Source organism: Puma concolor, chromosome A1 (genome assembly GCF_028749965.1).
Source record: "Puma concolor isolate L17-30 chromosome A1, mPumCon1.1.hap2, whole genome shotgun sequence".
In the NCBI taxonomy this organism is placed as follows: Eukaryota; Metazoa; Chordata; class Mammalia; order Carnivora; family Felidae; genus Puma; species Puma concolor.
This window is the reverse complement of record NC_141667.1, coordinates 82,347,035-82,362,425: the sequence shown is the minus strand read 5'-3', so window position 1 is coordinate 82,362,425 and position 15,391 is coordinate 82,347,035. Positions and strand designations below refer to the sequence as shown.

General features: G+C 39.0%; 1 long non-coding RNA gene across 3 annotated transcripts in view; it reads left to right on the top strand.

The window, feature by feature from the left end:
• Positions 1 to 15,391, top strand: part of LOC147584262 (uncharacterized) — a 175,108-nt gene that overhangs the window by 116,640 nt on the left and 43,077 nt on the right. For all 3 annotated transcript variants that reach the window (XR_015247185.1, XR_015247146.1, XR_015247112.1), the window contains one exon: positions 14,060 to 14,135. This is a non-coding gene — a long non-coding RNA (uncharacterized LOC147584262). The remainder of the gene's footprint in view (positions 1 to 14,059; positions 14,136 to 15,391) is intronic.

Sequence of the window (15,391 nt, the reverse complement as noted above, 5' to 3'; positions counted from 1 at the left end):
GAGAGAGGGACAGAGAGAGAGAGAGAATCTTAAGCAGGCTTCATACCCAGCATGGAGCCTGATGCCAGGCTTGATCTCATGACCCTGGGATCAGGACCTGGGCTGAAATCAAGAGTCAGATTTTCTAATTACCTAGAATGCATTTTCCTATATATTACACTTCTCTGTGTATTAACTTCAACACTTATACATTTCATGATTAGAATGCCTGTACTCTCCTTTTATGGGTAGGTGGTAATGCCTATTACATTTCTCAAATTCTTCAGGACAAGATGTGTGGGCAGTAGAATTAAAGAGCAGAATTCACATTCTTGTTTAGCTTCCTTATGAGCCATGTGATCTTAGGTAAATCATTAACCTCTTTAAGCTTCAATTTTCTTATCTGTAAAACAGAAATGATAATAGTTCCTTTGTTATAGTTTGGAAGATATAATGTAAGTAAAGCCCATGCCATTGTGCCTAGTACATAAGTGCTAATTATTATTATCATTATTGCTTTTGTTGCTATTAAATTCTTTGGAGGAAAAAAAAGTTGCAGGCAAATGAATAATTGCTGTGGACATTAAGGAGTTTTCAACGGAAAAAGTTGCATTTCTCTCTTTTGCAAGTATTTGAAATGTACTAACTTGATTATCTGAAATCTAAAATCAAAAGCTATAGCAGTATATTTTATCTCAAAGGAATACTATAAAATTTCATGTTTTGTTATATGCATTATCGATGTCATTTTACCTGCCTCTTACACTATATGCGAGAGGCTAGGAAACATGCGCACACTAGAAAGGAGAGAAATGCCGTTTCTGGCAAGTCACAGCAATTCCTCGAGGTCGGATGGGATGGGGTGGGATCAAATCAGTAATGTGTTGCTATAAACTCGATTTTTTTTTTTTTTTTTTTTTTTACCATGGCCTCCAATCCTTATCTGAATGTTAATAGATAGTTTTATCTCTGAACTAATTCAGGGTGAGAGACCAAACCTTGGGAAGAGCATGTAGAGATAGAAATGACCTTCCACTTTACAAAAATGTCCATGTGCTGACCCTGTCCATCTCCTTTCTCCAAAGCACAAAACTACTGCAGGATCTTCCTTAACTTGCGATGGGGTTACATCCCAATAATCCCATTATAAATTGAAAATATCATAAGTCAGAAATGTATTTAATGCACCTAAACTACTGACCATCATAGCTTAGCCTTGCCTACCTTAAAAGTGCTCAGAGCACTCATATTGGCCTACAGGTGGGTAAAATCATCCAACAGAAAGCCTATTTTATAATAAAGTATTGCATATCTCATGTAATATCTTGACTATTTACTGAATGTGAAAAACGGAATGACTGAACGGGTACAGAGTGGTTGTGAGCGTCTGGGTTGTTCACCCCGCGACCGCACGGCTGCCCGAGCTGCGGCTCTGTGCCACCACCCAGCTCCGTATCGTACAGCATATCAATAGCCTGGGAAAAGATGAAAATTCAAAATTCAAAATGTGGTTTCTACTGAAGGTGTGTTGCTTTCACACCATCAAAAAGTCAAAAAGTTGTGAGTCCAACTGTTGAAAGTTGGTGACCGTCTGTATATATTTTCTCCTCTCTTAGTATGCTCTGATGTTATCTAGGTGGCTTTGTGTTATCACTCATTTCAGAAACGAAATACAAGTGGAAGCAATAAAGGGCTTAATCTGAATATTAATACAGTTTATAAGGAGTAGGAATGGAAACTAAATTCTTTTTGTTTTCTTCTTTGGCCTCATGTTTTCTTCCCTCTGGATGGCTTTTCTTCTTTCTCCTCACTGATCCTAATAACTTATACAAATGTGTCACCTTTACTGTATTCTCCTCTTATTTAATCCCTACTACCATGTTGACACATTAAATAGCAGTTTTTGAATTCAAGAATCGTTGCCTCCGTAGCTGTTAAGAGTGAAAGCTGGCCATGTACTATGTATGTACATATATAATTTTATAAAATTTACTTTGAATTTTACTACTGGGACAGTGATTACAACCTTGTCCAGAGTTACTCTGTTAGTTCCAAAAGTAGGCATTGAATGATGAGAAGACTCTAATTTCAGGAATATTTTATTTTATTTTGGGAGCTAGTGAGAATTGATGGTTGTTCTTTTAGTTGTTTTTTTTTTTTTAATGTTTATTTTTGAAAGAGAGAGAGGGGGAGACTGAGTGTGAATGGGGGAGGGGCAGAGAGAGAGAGAGAGGGGGACACAGAATCCCAAGCGGGCTTCAAGCTCTCAGTCAGCACAGAGCCAGATGAGGACTCAAACCTGTGAACCACAAGATCATGACCTGAGCTGTTTGGACACTTAGCTGACAGAGCCACACAGGCGCCCAGGTGTTTTGTTTTGTTTTTTTACTTCTATCTTTATGAATTCTCCATTAAAACACTAATTTTGTTTTTGATCTCTAACAGACCAGGAAATTTATGTTCCTGTAACTACTAGAGTTCATTCTCACCTTTTTTTCTCCTATGGGAGGCATGTTTGCTCATTGCTAAGCCTTTTTCAGTTATTCATGATCCTAACTAGAATTTTTAGATGAGTTAAAATGCATTTCCTTGTAGCTTATGTGGCAGGCATCGAACGATTAAAAAACAAAATTCATTTTCCTACCAGGGGCTTAATGCGTCAGAATCTGGGGCAGAGTAAGGGTTGGAGAGAGGAAGGAAGGAACTGAAAAAAAGTAAAAGGTAAAAAGCAGGCATGGATCAGGGAAAATTCCAGCCAGAGCTGATGGACTGAGCTTTATCAGTGCTGCTTTATGATATGTGTCAAAATAAATGTAGGAAACAGTTTTTGCTTCAAAGTTTGGAATGTTGTGGTGATATTTAAATGAAGGAATGTTACAATTGGAAGAGCTGACCTAAAACTTTCCAAAACCATCACTTTTATTTATTAAACTTACTGAAGAGAAGAAAAGTGACAAGAAGAATCATAGATCATTTATTTATTGGGCAAAGTACTCAGAGTTCTTTTCCTTGGTAAAGCAGCAATTAAGATGGGTTTTATTATGCTCAGCATGTGTGTTTGCCTGGTTTAAATTGTTTACATATTTACTGGCAAGGCGCTAATGAAAATAAATCAGTTCGAAGGACTTTTATCTCCCTGTCTGTGGAACACTGTGAAAGTTGCATTTTTAATGGATGATGACCACAGTTGTTTTTAGGATTCCTGAATGAAGTCATGAAGTCTTAAAAATTTTGGAACCCAAAGTTTTGACTCATGTTACAATTTGAGCAACTGCTTTGCTTTATAGAAAAGAGTTCGGTCTAATTTTGACCAAGGCTGTGGATTATTTCTTACAAGTCGGAGGCTCATTTCCTGGGGATAATATTTTAAAGCCTCATAACTAAGGCAATACTTTAGTTAGACTTACTTAAGTTATGAGGAAAGATCCACCCAGGTCACTTTAGGGCACCATTTCTCAAATCAGGTATCCTACCCTACACTTTAGCAGTTACATGTGCTGTAACATAAAGGCTTCAGGGCCCTCTGCTAAGTAGGATTAAAGTTTCTTCCTTCCTTCCTTCCTTCCTTCCTTCCTTCCTTCCTTCCTTCCTTCCTTCCTTCCTTCCTTCCTCCTTCCCTCCCTCCCTCCCTCCCTCCCTCCCTCCCTTTCTTTCTTTCTTTCTTTCTTTCTTTCTTTCTTTCTTTCTTTCTCTCTTCTTGTAGCAAGATTTTTAAGAGACTTAAATGTGCAAATGGATATTGTGACTAATCAAGAAAGGACATGGCATTCAGCATTTCCCAGACTATTATCAAGCAGTCTCTACTTACATCTCTCAGAATTCTGTTTCTAGAACACGGTTAGGGAAAAGCTGCCTGGAGTGATAGGCTTCCTTATAAACTGGCAGTCAGCCTCTCTGGACCCTGGTCTTCCAGAAGCCCATCACCATGCCATATTTAAGAGCAGGGCCCATGACCCACTCTTCTGTGCGACTCGTGTTTGTACTCACTGAGAGAGAGGATCCAATGGAGTTTGCTGGCCACTATCTAATCTGGGGCACTTTTATTGAGATGTCTTAAACCAAAGTGCCTCAGAGCAGTTTGGCTTTTATACATGATCCTTTGGCCTTAGCACAAATCTCTGGACCGATTAGCTGTGGCCAAGGTAGTAATATCAAGTGGCCAAATCCACAGAATTTTAGTGCTGTTGTGCTTTACATGGAGGCTATAATAGGTAGTTAAGTTTTAAGGGCTATTCTGATTCCATCTTCATGTAAGATATTCATTCATTCATTTATTCAGCAAGCATTATTGGATACCTATCGTGGATACTTAACATGAACACCATGTTACACTCTGGGGATACAAACATGAGTAAGATATCTTTCTGTTTCCCAAGCAGCTTGGTTGTCCTTGTTTGTTTCATAGGATACTCTTTGGATGTACAACGAGCTGCTCCATTTTGAAAGCCAGTATAGGTGATTGAAATATATACATACCTCCTTGTTATTTTCCTGTTACTATTTGATCTAATCTTTGGTCTGAATGTTCTGCAGTATTCCCCCAGAGAAACCAGCAGCAGGCAGGGCTTGCACAGATGTGGGGCATCAGGAATGCAGTACTTTTGGTTGATTAATTGATAACATGATTATGGCCTCTTTCCCATGTGGGGGACATGGTGCTGTCTGATGCTGTCTTCTTTTCTATTGTGCATGCTCGGGACAGGCATCCCACATGGTCCTTGATTGATTGTAAGACAGGAGAGGGACACGGTGGCAGCATGTGTAGCACTGCCAGAAGGAACACATCTGTAGCAGCTGTGTGGATCGTTGCTCTCAGTGAGCTGTTCTTTTCTGGGCTGAGGTGCAGGTCTTCATGAAGAAGAAAAGTCCAGGGCGACAGGAAAAATTAACTTGTTCTCTAATCTGAGTTTACAAGGATCCTGGCTCATGGCTTACTATGCTTCAAGTTCACTACTCCCAGTGTAGGGAGATCCCTATAGCTATTGGCTTCTCATTAAATATGTTGTATGTTACATGGAGGAACATCAGCAAGTTAAACATCTATTTGGGTTAAAAAAGGGAAAGATTCCCACCTGGAAAATTTAAATATATCCGTTAGAGTCCACTTCACAGTTAAAGAAAGTTGTGATATCTTGTGATAGAAATGGCAAGATTACTGGGGCGCCTGGGTGGCGCAGTCGGTTAAGCGTCTGACTTCAGCCAGGTCACGATCTCGCGGTCCTTGAGTTCGAGCCCCGCGTCAGGTTCTGGGCTGATGGCTCAGAGCCTGGAGCCTGTTTCCGATTCTGTGTCTCCCTCTCTCTCTGCCCCTCCCCCGTTCATGCTCTGTCTCTCTCTGTCCCAAAAATAAATAAACGTTGAAAAAAAAATTAAAAAAAAAAGAAATGGCAAGATTACTGAATTTAGTGTTGATGTTTCACTAGTTGCTTAAAAGGTTGTTAAGGATTGCTTGCCATTTATAGCCAGATAGAGATAGCGGATGGTGGAAGACACTCTTCCTGGGTCTTCTCCTAAGAGCCCCACCACTCATTCTTTTTTTGGTAGCATTCTTCAAAGCAACAATCTCATGCACTGTTCTTTATTGATTCATTGGGTAACTGCTGACTCCAGAACTAAATGATTACACTGCTTTTCCTTTGGTCAGTTCTTTGCTTATCTGTTCTTCACAGTTCTCTAACAGGTTTCTCACCATGTGGAAGGTGCTGTGCAAGCCACCCGGAGAAATACAGCAGTGCACAAAGTATGCTCCCTGCCATCTGCTGATAGGTATCCAACTGAACATAATACAAGACATGTGTGATACGTTCCACACAAAGTGGTGTAAAGGAACTTGCAACGGCTTTGTAGAATATGATCATGAGTAGGCAGATTCTGGCCACTGATGCATCATTGTGGACCTGTATGTAAATGTGCTACATAAGGACCCTGAGCAATATCATGGCAACCTCATGTTTCATTCACATGAAACTCCTATTACTGAATTCTTTCAGGAATGCATTTTGCAACTTCTGTACATTCTTGAAGCAAAGGCCTTAACACTATAGCTTTTGTTCCTTTTGGACCATTCACCTTCTGGGAACGTCAGTGGGCACTTGGTATATTATAGGCCATCACCAGCCTCTGGCATGAAGGACTTAGTGGAGGGCTCATTTTCATTCACAAATGGGCCTTCCCCTTCTCCTTCTCGGTCATTTACTTCCCTGCTTCTTCAAATACTTAAAGCACAACCTGAGCACTCCATAACACCTTATCAATGAAGTTTGATGCTACTTCTTTACATTTGCAGTACAGTTCTAAAGTTTAAAATTGAATGATAAAGACCCACTCCACAATCATGAATACCAGATCATATTGCTTACTTTTCAAAAATGTCTCCTTTCAGTTTATCTTTGCTTCTACTGACTCAAAGTTCCATAAAATACATTTAAGAGATCTTCTTCCATTTTAACAACTTGCCCAGACTGGGGATATCAGATTCCTCTTCTTTCCATCTGCTGGAGGAACAGTTATCCATAGTGCTGCACCTTGTATACTTTTACAAAATACTGGTACCCAGGACCCACAGAGATTCTCATTTATTGGTTTGAGGTAGAGTTCAGAATCAAGTATTTCTTTTTTACTGAGATATAATTGCCATATTATTTTAGTTTTAGGTGTACAACATGATGATTTGATGTTTGTATAGATTATGAGATGATCACCACAATTAGTCTATTTAACATCCATCACCATACATAGTTACAATTTTTTTCTTGTGATAAAATCTTTCAGGATCTAACCTCTTAGCAATGTTCAAATATACAATACAGTGGTTAGTAACTGTAGTCACCATGCGTCACATCCCCGTGACTTATTGATTTCACAATCCGAAATTTGACCACCTTCACCTATTTTCCTTACCCCCTACCGCTCGCCTCTGGCAACCATCAGTCTGTTCCCTGTATCTATAAGTTTGTGATTTTGTTTTGCATTTTTGTTTGTTTGTTTCTAAGAATACAGTATTTTTTTAAATTCCCTAAGTGGTTGTAGAGCCAGGCTTGAGAACCACTGTGTCAGCGCTAAAACCTGTTCAGAACCAGTGAATATCTCTAAATCCAGCGGTTGAGGTCCAGTTTTGTTAATCAAGAGGCAGATTTTTTCCAGCAGCTTTGGAACAAAGACTGCTATGGATATCCAGAACATTCTTCGGCCCCATTGCTGAATTACCCCTAGATTAAGGATATTTACTTTTTTGTTTGTTTCTGCTTTAAAGCAACCCACCCACCCAGTTACCCCGTGGCTAATATATACAAAACTTTAATGAAAGTTAAAAAAAAAAGTTAAACCCTTGTTTAAGACACTATTGCTATTTTCTGGGCAAATTGTCAGAATGAATATTCAAATCTATGATAACTATGTAAATGACACTCCATGGAGTTGTGCAGTGCACAGCCTGCACAACCACACCCTGTGACCCATCACATTCTTGCTTTTCTTGTTTAAACAAGTCATGACCTGAATTAGTGATCTGGAGACTGTTGGCCTCAGATGACACATTGGCAGGCTGGTTTAGGCATAGTATCTAAGATAAAAGGCAACTTCAAAGTCTGAGATGATGGGTTAAGATGTTCTCAAAAGGCTCCCTGCCTCATGACTCTGTCATGTTGCTTAATTTATCCCAGGTTGCCAGGGAAATGAATTCAAAGTTGACCAGTACAGTGCCTAGAAGCTGTGTATGAATAATAAATAAATTGATGGCAAATATGCCTTTGCTTGACAACCCTGGATGGCTTTATTTGCTTTTGCAAAGCTAAAGACTGACATAACCTGCTCAGCCTCAGCACAATTGCTAAGTAAGCCAGGCTTATTTTCAAATTTCTCAACATCTTCTTTTTATGTCCCATTCTTTATGGAAGTGAACACCAAGAAAAAGCAGGTGTGTTACTCATGGAATATTCTGATAGAAGCATTTAGCTCTGTACCTCTCTGCTTGGCCAGTGAATTCTATGGATGGAATCTCATGTAGCTGCATGTAAGTGAGCTCTGGTAGTATAGCTGTGCTGTTCACTAAAATCTTCTGCAGTGATGGAAATGGCCTATAATGTGCTGTCCAATAAACTATAGGTAGATATCCCTGACCATATGTGGCTACTGAGCACTTGAAATATGGCTAGGGAAACTGAGGAATTAAATTTCTAATTGTAAATACTTTTAATTAATTAAAATTTAAATTTAAAGAGCTACACATGGCTAATGGCTATCATATTAGACAATACAGGTCTGAAAGATAGGTCTTATCTAGAGGGGAAGGTAAAGAATATTGTGTATCTTCAAACTGTCAGGAACATTCTTTTTTATTATCTTATTTGATCTTCATAAGGCCTCACAAGGTAGATTTTATCATCCCCATTTAATAGACTGAAAATAACTGAGTCCCAGAGAATCAATTGTCTGAGATCTGTGACTAAAAAAGATCAAATCAGCATTCAAACTTAGGTTTCTTTGGTTCTAAAGCCTGCACTTGAAATTTACTTGGGAAAGTAGTCTTTACTGTTAGAAACCAAAATTCACAATAAAAGCAATCATGACAACTACTAAAATACTCCTCGAAACATGTGCTCTGTCCTTTCTATTTCCTTTTTTCACCAGATTAAAATTGGGCTTGCAGTCCACTGGGTTGCTCAGTCAGTTGAAGCGTCAGACTCTTGATTTTGGCTCAGGTCATGATCTCACGGTTTGTGAATTTGAACATCATATCGGGCTCTGCACTTGACAGCGTGGATCCTGCTTGAGATTCTCTCTCTCTCTTTCTCTCTCTGCCCCTGCCCTGCTTGCGCTTGCAATATCTCTCAAAAATAAATGAACATTGAAAAAAATTGGGACTTAAATACACTGAATAGAACCATCAGAAAGAATCTCACATATTAGTAACTGCTTAGGACTGAGCAGAGATATATCAGGGAGTTGTCAGTTTCTTTTCATTAAAGCCCAAACTCTGCCATACCAGACCTCTGCTGAATTGGTTATCTCCCCACCCCTACTACATCTCTTCCTTTATTTCTTAAGATGCCCAGAGTCCATACTTATGGTCCTTTCTCCTGTGCTCTCCTTTGTTCATGGTTCTTACCCATGTCTAGTGAATATGTGTTCATCATCTAGGCAATGGTTCTTAGCCCTGGCTACATCAGGAGTAACTGGTGCACTTTTAAAAACTCAGCTGCCAGAGATTCACTCAAACAAACTGAATGTGGATTTCTGAGAGTTGGGTCCAACCATCAGTATTTTTTAAAGTTTCCCAAGGGACTGTAATGTGCAGGCAGGGCTAAGAAGCACAGCCCTTATTGATTGGTCATCTGCCTGTATCATAGAGTTTTGTTGATTCCAGACTTTTTGAACTCAGAGCACTAGGTAGGTGAGTATTGTAGGTGGAAAAGGGTGGGTGTTGTGGATGGTAAGTAATAAGCACTTGAAAAAGTGTCAGAAGGTAAAGAAGACAGAAGAGTTGTGGTAAGGGGTCCTAGGAAGGCTTCTGTCACAGCCATTGTGGATGGGTAGAGTTTAGGAAACGCTGATGAGAGAAAGAGCTTTAAGATAAATAATCTATATTGGCATTGCTTCTGTTCAACATCATTTGTTGAGAACCTTTTGCACCAGCTCCTGTCATAGGGGCACAAAGATAGAAGGAAAAAAAAAGGTCCCTGCCATGTAATAAATTACAAGTGTAGAATTAATAAAAAGAAGAGAAAAATAAGAAAGACCTGATCAAATAAGAATAATCCTTATTTAACTACTTATGTGTACCATTTGCCATTATTACTCAGCACAAGTAGCTTTATACACATCATTAAATATGTGTTGGGCTATCTTTGTTGTAACTTGTATTCAGTTGCAGCAGTAGCCTCTGTTATATCTTCTTAGCCTTTATGTGGTCTGTTTGTGAAGAGTTTAAACAAATTGAAAGGAGACTTCCACCTGCAACTTCCCTTAAGTGTTATGTGTGAAGTAAATGTCTATAATAGTTTTTGGCAAATGCATTAAATAAGTCTTCTCATCTTCTTGTACACCCCCCCCCCCCACACCCACCTTGCCAATCCTTGGCCCCACCACATCACACCCAACACGTTTTTCTAATCATAGCCTAAATCAAAGTATTTTTCTGTGCTTTGATGGGATAGAAATGGAAGAATTAAAGAGAAACTTCTCTAGTAGTAAGGGTCACAGGGCATCTGTGTTGGGGGGATGGGGAGCCCACAGTCCTTCTGTCCACTAGAAGCAGCATTAAGTACATCTCCACGGTTTCATGCCTGCTTGTCATGTGCTTCAACATCAGAATTCACTTGGAAACCTGTCTTAATTTTAGCATGTGTGTAGTGTTTGGGGTAGGGCTTCCCACCAGGAGATCATGGAAGCATAGAGGATGGCAAGCACTCCTATTCACTGAGCACTGACTTCCTCTTCACACCAGTGTTAACAAATAACATCAACAAAGCATAAATTTGTTCCACCTGTTTTGGTGCTTTGTATAAATGGTATCATAGAATGTGTATGGCTTTTATGTCTGGCTTCTTTCCTTTAACACAACATTTGTGAGATTCATTCATTTTGTTGGGTGTAACTGTAGATCGTTTACCTTCATAACTGTAGTGTTTTCCACTGTGTGAATAAACTCAAATATATTTATACGTTCAACTGTTGATGGACGTTTGGGTAGCTTTCAGGTTGAGGCTATTACAATTGCTGCTATGAGCAATCTGATACATGTAGTTCTGTGAATGTATATATGTATTTCTGTTGGGAATATACCTAGAAGTGGAGCTGTCAGATAATAGGATATGTGAGCATTCAGTTTAAATAGATAACTTGCCAAACAGATTTCCAGAGTAGTTGCACTGATTCTCTGGTCCATCAGCAGTGTATGAGAGTTATGGTGCCTCTCTTTGTTCCTTTCCATCTTCTCATTTTAGGCATTCTGGTATATGTCCAGGATGCAGTATGGTTTAATTTGCATTTTCTAAGTGATTATGGAAGTTGAGCACCTGTTGTATTCGTTGGCCATATACAAGTAATTTTTGCCACTTGTTCTAACACGATTATTCTAATAACATATAAACAAATTTCTTATCCTATTTTTTTCTCTAGCTATTTTCATACCCCCCCCTTTTTTTTTTTTTTTTAATTTTTTTTTTCAACTTTTATTTATTTTTGGGACAGAGAGAGACAGAGCATGAACGGGGGAGGGGCAGAGAGAGAGGGAGACACAGAATCGGAAACAGGCTCCAGGCTCCGAGCCATCAGCCCAGAGCCTGACGCGGGGCTCGAACCCACTGACCGCGAGATCGTGACCTGGCTGAAGTCGGACGCTTAACCGACTGCGCCACCCAGGCGCCCCTCCCCCCCCCTTTTTTTTAACCAATATAATGTCATTGGGGAAATAAGTTCCCTCCTTTTAGGCTAATCTAATACAGTTGTTTTCTTAAATTGTTGTTACCTGGTAGTAAAGTGAACAACATTTGTTCTCTCAAAACAAGAGGAAGATTTCACTAAAATTAAATAACCTGATATATAGTAAGTGTGAACAGATTCAAGGAAGATTATGCATAGTCATTTTGGAATTTGAATAACTAATGTAAGTCTTTGGATGAGAGAAAATATTTTATATCAATTATATCTTCCTCAAAAGGCAGTCAGCCTTAATACTAAGAGAAGGAACAAGCCTAGAGAAGAACCCACCCTGATGGAACTTGCTTTCTAAATGACAATGCTGTTCTAGAGTTGATATGACATTGATAAAGTTGATTTAAATCAAATGAGCTATTGTTTAATAGGCCTTTTATATTATTGGAATTCAAGGCTGCCAAGCTCTTCTGTGAAGTACAGTCATGGAACTTCAGAGAAGCCTTCCATGGTTAGGTGAGTTGGATAAACTCATTAAACTAACAGAGTTATTGGAGCATTCTGGGCTCTGCTAAAGACCACACGGGCAGCGTGACAGCCAAGAAAAGAAAGGCTAGAGAATAGTAGGAACCACAGAAATAAAATAAGCTAGGTTGTCTGGCCCTGTCCTCATTTTCTTATTTTAAGCAAATACCTAGTGTATTTATTGCCTGACAATGACTGACAAAGGTATATAAAAAGTTCTGGCTCTTGGAGTGCCTGGGTGGCATGGTCACTTGAGCAGCCAACTTTGGCTCACGTCATGATCTCATGGTTTGTGAGTTCGAGCCCCGCATCAGGTTTGCTGTTGTCACCACAGAGCCCACTTCAGATCCTCTGTCCCCCTCTCTTTCTGCCCACCCCTGCTCTCTCCCTCAAAGATAAATAAACATTAAAAAAGAAAAGTACTGGCTCTCCTTTTTGGAGAAAACAATTTAGTTGGTTGTATATTGCTGACTGAAACGTCATGTCCTTTGAGGCATCGATGGGATTTAAACTGATCCCAAGTCTTTCCAAATTGCTTGCTTAGTTATTTTTCTATACAGAGAATATTTTTATAAAAATGTATAATTCAAGGAACAGATTTCTCAAGGGCTTGAATGCCTTTGAATGTGCTACTGCATTGACCAAGCGTGAACACAATGCAGATCTCTCGTCACTTGTGATATACTGGGCATTGCGGCTCGACTGTCTACTCTCTCATCCCTATGTCTGTCCATCTATCATTACTGCCATACCATTTGAGTTTTGGAGGATTTGAGATTTTGGAGTGGACTTTAAGAAATAGATGTATACTTGAAATGTTTATCTTTTGGCATCTTATCAAGGACTTGCTAACATAGGTCCTGCATAGGGAAGAGGAAGAAATGAGAGGAAAATCATGAGAGAAGAAATGAGTTAGAGCCCCAGTTTTACAGTTCAGTCCTGATTCTGCCCAAAAAATTTACTGAAAGAATAACTCCTGAAAGGTGTGGGTGTATATACATACATATATATATGTGTGTATATATATGTATATATATGCATGTATATACATACACAGATATATATATTTACTTCTTGTCCTAGGGTATCACAAATTTGAGGGTAAAATGTATTTTGGAACATCAAAAAATGTGTTGAAATACAGTTTCTGCCATTATAAAATTTGTCCTTAGATCCAATATCAGGTGTGTGTGTGTGTGTGCGTGTGTGTCCATTTTCACCCATTACTTCATGGAGATGATGGGTGTGACAACAAACAAAGAGGAAACGAGACAGTTATTTCTCCTGGTCACTGGCCTTTGCTTTTAAAATTTTTTCTGGTCTTTCAAACTGGTATGTTTCCCTCTGCCTCTAAATGGTTCATGTTTCAAAAACATTTTGAGAGAATTGTTACACTGTGTTTTCCACTCCATGGTGAAAATCTCTAGCTGTATGTCCTACAGAAACTTGGTATGAGTGATGAACAGGAGTGAAGGGTCCACAGAAGAGACCACCTGATGGATCTAGCTTGAGTCCTAGACCTGTTCTCTGACACCACCCTCTTTTCTCCATCCCTTCTGGAATTGCCTGAGTTATACCATCATCGGCAATGAACTCTTTGTGCTTTAAGGAGGGAGAGATGAGAATCTGTTTGACTTTTGCTGAAGTTAGTCTATTACCACCTTGAGGTAGTAGCAGATGTTAACTACCTGGAAGGCACAATGACCTTTGATTTGAAAGAAACCAGCGCTTTAAAGTTTCAGATAATTATGTTTGAGATAATTCACAGCTGGTCTGGGGTCTTCGCCTCTTTCATTGACAGTAAGCCATATTTTAACTCATCCCCAGATGTACAAAGTCTATTCATTGACTCAGTGAGTCATTAACTGCCTTTAAAGTTTCATTAAAAGCAGAGACATTGCTAAAGAGCTTGTATTAGTCACCCTTTGATCCAAGTTCACTTAGACATTTGAGGAGAGAATTGATAACGTAACAAATGATGTCAAAAGAGAGAGGCTAACGTAGCTATCGGAGTCTCCACTGTTCAGGTCCAACAAATACTGAAAAACTTGTTGGAATGGCATCCGGTCAGCAAGTGTGATATGCTGCAGGGGGGATGGATATTATATTACTGAATATGATAGTTTATGTGAGCTCACATGTTTGTCCTGTCTCCTCCTCCTTTCCCGGTCTTCCCTTCTAGGTCATTCGATGCTGTCACCCCTTCCACATAAATAGCACATCTGCTCAAGACATAGAGTTTATTTTGAAGGACACAGGTAATTCAAAAGCTATTTATGTTTGAATAGTACTTACCTAATTTAAATAGCCCAGCAATGATGAAATACTAGCATAGCAGAATCTAAAATAGTTTGGCCCAGCTTATTAAGTTGTTATGATGCACATTACAGGCTCATTTGCTATAATTAATTAGTGAAGAGAGGATAGAGCTTCGGCCTTAATTGCTTCTATCTAGCAAATGTTTTTGAGGAGAGTTCATTTATTAAGAGGAGCCTCACTGAGAAGAATACATAGGCAAAAAGTTATTTCTTTTGTTCTTTCTTCACTTCATATATTTTTGCCAATGCTATTATTTAAAATAAATTTTTTAAAGCTCTAAGTAGAAGCAAGTGTTGTGTTCCTTTGCCAAGCAGTCTTTTTCACTAAACTGACATTTCCTAAAATATCATCTTTACATGCAGTGTGTTCTTCTCCCACTGGTTGCTGGCTGACCTTTGTGCTTTTACTCTTTCAAATCCTTAGAGCATTTAGGGGATAGAGTTGGAAGCCATGATGGGATTCATTTTCTCTCTCTCCTTGTCAAGCCTCCAGAGCAGGATAAGATGATGAGTACAGTCAAAACAGCAATACAAAACCCATAGAATAGATATACCACGTGTTGATATCAGTCCCCTGAACTAGTATTATTATTTTTTATGGATATTCATTTTTTACATGTCAACATGCAAACAGTAATAATTCTTTCATTATTTAGCTATAAAAAATTTTTGAAATGGCTCTTTACATATATTATTTCATTTAGTCATATTCTAAACACTGAAGCTGGCTGGGCGAGATGCTGTTCCTCTCCGTTTACAAATAATGGAACTGAGATTGGAAGATGCTAAGGGATTTGGCTGAGAGCACGCACCTGTTTAGTGGCCACCAGAAACAGGCCTGACTTCTCATAGTTGGCACATATCCCTCTGTACTGTTGTTGTTAAAGATTTTAAACATGCAGGAAATAGACAAAACTGATACCCACATATCTACCTCCTTGGATTTAACAAATGTTAGCCTTCTATTTATTTGCCTCAGACCATTTTTGTTTTGGCGTTTGTAATCAAGCATTGTGAGTGCATCTAATACTGTCCTTCCTCAATCTCTTTTCCCATTCCTCCTTCCCTCCCTCAAGAGTCCCACAGTCCTGAATTTGTTGGGAAGCATTCCCATGCAAGTTTTCAGATTTTACTCTGTATGTATCTATCCATGAACATATATAGTATTATGCTGTGCCTTAAAATTTCACACATAT